This window comes from Sinocyclocheilus grahami, unplaced genomic scaffold (assembly GCF_001515645.1).
Source record: "Sinocyclocheilus grahami isolate Dianchi unplaced genomic scaffold, SAMN03320097.WGS_v1.1 scaffold543.1, whole genome shotgun sequence".
Classification (NCBI taxonomy): Eukaryota; Metazoa; Chordata; class Actinopteri; order Cypriniformes; family Cyprinidae; genus Sinocyclocheilus; species Sinocyclocheilus grahami.
Genome location: NW_015505722.1, coordinates 726566 through 732565, shown reverse-complemented (window position 1 = coordinate 732565; position 6000 = coordinate 726566). Strand labels below are relative to the sequence as shown.

The window sequence follows — 6000 nt, the reverse complement described above, 5'->3', positions numbered from 1 at the left end:
ATATAATATCTTGAATTAGTGAGAATGAGAAAAGTGTGAATCCACTGATGAGTTACCAGCATTAGCCTATGTGCCTGGGCTCATACACTCTCCAAAGGCTGTCTAATTCAAAACTTGAAAATACATTTATTTTTATTTTAACTAAAAATTTAAAATGAAACAAAAAAAAAATAAAAGGAAATTATACATTTACACATCTAAGGATTATAATCAACCAAAAAAGTGCGTATGCGTCCTCTTTTTTGGTACTTCTCATAAATGAGTAAGCGGCATTTAAAACGATAAACATGTAATATGCACTGTTGCTCAATATTTAATTACAGCTTCAGATGCATGATATTTTCATTTGTTACAAGCAGGATACACAAGAAGCATGTTCAATTCAGACATGCAGATGATTGTCGTGGTAATAAACACCGTAAACGGCAATCGTTCGAGTGTCCACGCTTAATGCACATCTCGTATATGAAAAGCATTTTAGAGGGCCCTTGGCTTTTTGGGGCCCAACGCGGTCGCCTACCTTTGCCTAATGGGTAAGTACACCCCTGCTATGGGCAATTCTGTTAATGAATTTACTCTGACATCAGAAACATTAAGCTTTCTGGAGGAACCAGTTTTTGACAAAAAAAATAAATGGTCTGGTTGAACTGAGGAAGGATTTATGTTGAGAAGTTATTGTAAAACTGCCATTCTGGTGTCTGCAGGGCCAATGGACCAATGGAAATGGCCAATGCAAAGGTAAAGCCAGGACTGACTCGGTCAATGAAGGACGTCATCTGCTTCTGCTCTGAGCGATTCAGACACGCAGACTTTAGTAAAAGACAAAGAGGTAAAGTGCATCATTTAGACCAGGGGTGTCAAACTCAATTCCTGGAGGGCTAGAGCCCTGCAGAGTTTTGTTCCAACACTGTTCCAACACACATACCATGTAGTTTTCAAATAAGCCTGAACGACTTGATTAGTTGGATCAGTTGTGTTTAATTAGGGTTAAATCTAAACTCTGCAGGGCTTCGGCCCTCCAGGAATTGAGTTTGACACCCCTGATTTAGACCGTGGATTTGAGTGTTTTGGATACAAAATGAACCTTTCTCTGCTTCTTTTAGGATTTGGGAGACTTTGGTAAGGCATGGGAGAAACATCCAGACAAGGAAGGTGTAATAAAAATGGAGGAGAAGGTCAAGAATAGCGGTTACACTAATGCCATTTTTGACCATAATGAAACTAGTCAATTTCAAGCAAAGCTTTAACTTTTTGACCTTGGTCACATAAACATAAAAAAAAAAAGTTCAATGAAGTCAAAGAATACATAAACTATTTAATTTAAAAGATACATACAATGTTTCATTACAGAAAAGTGAGATCCAAAGTTGTTACAGATGTTTTGTACAATTCTTGTATGCATACTAGGGCTGCACGATAAATCGCATGCGATATTTAATGCGCATCTTGTCAGAAAGCCGGTTCTGTAATCAGCTGCGGATCTTTAAATATCGCATGCGATTTATCGTGCAGCCCTAATGCATACTGTTGCTTGCTTTACATGTAAACAAGGATGAAAAAGGGGTTTAATTAATAGCCAATAAAACTATGTGGTGTAATTCAGAGGAACACTGAACATTATTCAAGGTGACTGAATTTACCAGTTAGAATGTGCTCCTAAATCAACATCTTTGGTTAGTTCTGAAGCCTATTCCTTACCCAAGGGTCCAATCCAGCTCCTGGAAAGCCACTTTCCTGCAGAGTTTGTTCTGGAAAGTTTCTAGCGATCTTAAAAACCTTAATTAGCTGGTTCCGGTGTGTTTAATTAGGGCTAGAGTTAAATCTAAACTCCACTGGATAGTGTCCCTCCAGGAGCAGGGTTGGCCCCTGTCCTAACCCTAGCTGTAACCCCAATCCGAACCCCTAAAACCAGGTTTACACATTCCAGTTTCTGGAGATCTATCCTCCTGCAAATTTTTGTTACAATCTTAATCAATTACACCTGAATCAGCTAGAAGGAAGGTAGATCTGCAGGAACACAAATGAGAATCTCTGCCAAATCAAACTGAATTTCCCCCTTGAATGTCTACTTCATGGCCCTACCTCCTATTCTTAACCCTAATGCCGAGTTCACACTGCACGATTTTCAAACTTGTCGGATTGCCGTTGTTTTCACACTGCATGACTATCTGGGGTAGCATTCAGTTACTGCTGTGTTCACATTGCACGATGGATCGGCGACAGGGCATTTCACACTGCATGACTTCACAATAGGAAGAATCGCCGACAGCTCTGTCTGGTCCGCAAACTACGTTTCACAACAAAACACACGTGAGAAGTGATAAGGAAATAACGTGAGAACCCGCGTGCGTCAGACCGGAGTTCTCCAGCGAGACTGTAATTATTAAAAAAAATATATATATAGCCCGCAAATTGCCTGTGAGCTGATTTTCAGCTACAAGGAGAAAAATAAAAACCGATTATGCAGGAGGGAGATGCAGGGAACAGGGATTAGGTGTTCTGCAAAGAGAGGTGGAGGTAAATAATTTTGCAGTAACTGTTATGCTGATGTTGTGGCTGGTCAAGCAAATGTTTGTGCTCATTTCTGTATGATATAATTGTTCATATATCTATTAAAATACTGATATTCTGGTCTATAACTCCTCCCCGAACTTCCCTCTGCCCTGTATCTTGGTCTCTCATTGGCATCGCCGATGTCGTTTTCAGTCAGAAATCATTGCACACAGCGTGATTGTGAATCGCCGACAGCTCCAGATATTTAGCATGCCAAATATTTTGTGGGCGTCGGCGACATGTCGACGATTCCCTCAGATTGCATCTTTGATAATTCACACTGCGTGATTGTCACTCGCGTGAACGAGCACCGATTTGCCTCTGAGGTCGGGCATTTGTCAGCGATTTCGCAAAACCTGTGCAGTGCGAACTCAGCATAACCTGTAAGATTCAGTTTGACTCTTAAATCCAATGTCTAGTTCTAACCTTGACTCTTATCCCCAAGACTCTGGATCTTAACCTTCAGCCCTAACCACTATCCAACCTTTAAATTCTAATCCTTACCACTAGCCATTCTCAACCTACACACTGCCAGGGATCATCTGTTGAATTTCAAAAAAATGTAACCATAAACTAACCCTAATATCAGAGAGAAATGATAAGCATGTTGTTCAAAACCAGGGGTGTCCAATCCTCCTCCCAGAGGGCCACTATCCTGCAGAGTTTAGCTTAATCCTAATTAAATTAGCTTTATTCTAATTAAATACACCTGAATCAGGATTAAATTAAACTTCCAGGCAGGAGTGTTTTGGTAGGTGGAGCTAAACTCTGCAGGACACTGGCCCTTCAGGAGCAGGGTTGGACACTCCTGACCAAGATCCAACCCCAGACCTAACTTTAAAATCTAAATCACATGTGTCAAACTCTGGTCCTGGAGGGCCACTGTCCTGCAGAGTTTAGCTCCAACCAGCTCCAAAACACATGCCTGGACGTTTCAAGTAATCCAGAAGACCTAGGTGTGTTTAACCTCCTGGGGTCGACGGTGGCGCCGGCGCCACCAGTGCATGTTTTACTGATAAGAGCAAAAAGAACTTTAAATGCTCGTTCATTTTTGTTTGTACACATAAGAGTAATACACCATTCAAATCTGTAAAGGGTCTATTTTTATTTGTGTACACTCACAATATCAACAAAACATTGTGCTTTTGCAAAATAAAGAAAATAAACAGGGTGTGCTTTTAGCCGTCTCATTCTCCGCGCATATCTGTTTGAAACGCGTCACTAAAATGAACTGAAACTCAGCGAATATTTGACACACACACATGAGAGACATATCTATAGAAAGCTTAACATGACTACTTTTAAATGAAGTAAGTCATGACGAAAACAAATATGATGTGACAAAATAATCAGTATGAAACCAACGCGATGTCAAGTCTTGGCCGTCGCCTTCATTATCGCTAATGTGACCACGTCCACGCGCAGATCGCGCTTTTGTTATTACAATCATCCACGTGAGACGCGCGTATGTAAACGCCCACATCACAGCAAACAAAGCAGCGAGACGTTTCCTCAAGTTCATCTCGGCTACTTCGCTTCTGGAAGAAGACGCGCTGAGAGGAATAAGCTTTGGATTTTCCTCAGAAGAACGCGCCGGCGTGATATTCAGTGGAGGATATAGTAAGTCTTTTTTTATTTGCCTACTTGCATTAGTTGCTATTGTGCTACTGTGACATAACTTGTACATATTTTACTAGTTACTTTTTCCAAACCATGATTCCTGACTAAATGTACAATCAAGTGAAACATTATGAAGATTCATTCACTGCATATATGTCTCACAACGCCAGGAAGTTTTTTGTATGTTCTATAAAATAGACAGCAACGATATAAAAGTAATGTGAGTTATAATGTTAATATGTTGAATGTTTTATACTAAGTCATTGGCGTTCGCGATCGTATTGCCAAATGGTCAGTGTATACTAAATGGCCATGTGCCGAATACATTTTGTTTGTAGCAGCTGACATTTTGAAAATACTTTCATAAATCTGAAAATTTATGTCAGAACAACTTCACAACTATTTGTATAAAATTAATTCAGATCACATTTCATAATGAGGCCCATTGGCTTTACACATACCTACTAGAGAGCCACTCTGTTATTTGCATATCATGCATTTTGTTAATTGCAAAAACACAGAACTCTGAAATTGAATTTAGAATTTAAACATAAGCAGTGACATTTTTTTTTACATCAAAACAGCATCCAACAACTCCAACTTTAACCACTCAACTTTAATAACATTAACAATTGTTTTGACAAATGATTGATGTTGCATGAATTGAGTCATTATTCGAATCTAATGCAGTGAATCTGTGGGAGATAAGTAAAGCATTGACTATAATGGTATAATGCGTGCTGTTGCTCATTACTTCTAAACATCTTTATTGTTTCATGTGCTTTTGACAGGCATTTTCAATGAAGACGTTTTATATACAACCAAGTGTATTTGATAAAACCTGAATAACATTTGTTGTCCAATAGCCTGTAAATGAATGTTAATTAGATCACCACAAGGCCAATAACAACTGATCATTCATGATGACGAATCAATGCAACATGTACTGATCTCAGGTCAGTCCTCTCCGGTTTAAGCAGATATAGGCCATGCACACTTCACAGTAAAAAGTGCACAGATACACAAAGCTTTATCAAGAGCCCTAGATGGGCTGGGCTCATCAATGAGGTCATGCATAGATTACAGTACACCAAGAGAATGGTGTGTCATAGTAAAGACTATTTCCTGTCAGATCAGCCTCACATTTCCATTGAAGAATGTCCAGTCCTGCTTGGCATCCATAACATACAAATTATCAAAGCAAACTTTAGTTTCTAAAACAGTAGTTCTCAACTGGTTTTTATTCGGGACACAAATGGCGACCCAACACAGTACTAAGTGTTGAAACGTATTATTTGTGTTTAGCATGTTTTTTTCCCTGCTATCAACGACCCTACCAGAACAGACCAAAGACCAATTTTTGAGTTTCGACTGACCAGCTGAGAACCACTGTTCTAATGAACTACACAGCAATATTTTTGAACATACATTTTTATTTTGAATGCGATTCCTAAATAGAGGTAACAGGGAATAAATTACACTCCTGAAGTGCTTTCATTAAGCTTTAATTCAATTGTAAATCAGCATAGTATCTATGAAGAGAGAACACAATCTAAGCTTCTTTTCTTCGTTTTTTAATGTCTATCTGAACCCATATGGGGTCTGTACCCATGCAAATGGAAAGTGCAAAAATATATACTTAAAAAAGCAATACTTGATTCAAGCTAAGAAAATATGATACAAATATCTCATCTTCAAACACTCAAAGGGCCCGAGGAGGACAGATGCAGTGACTGTGTTCGAAATGGAATGCTAGTGTACTTCTTGAATACTTCTTGCATACTGCACAGTACACACTGCAATGTGGCTACTATTTTTAAGTATGTT

The 6000-nt window shown here is 39.0% G+C and overlaps 1 pseudogene; it reads left to right on the top strand.

Annotated features, from left to right (window-relative positions):
* Positions 1–1247, top strand: part of LOC107555678 (sodium-coupled monocarboxylate transporter 2-like) — a 21653-nt pseudogene extending 20406 nt beyond the window's left edge.
* Positions 1248–6000: the final 4753 nt, after the last annotated feature.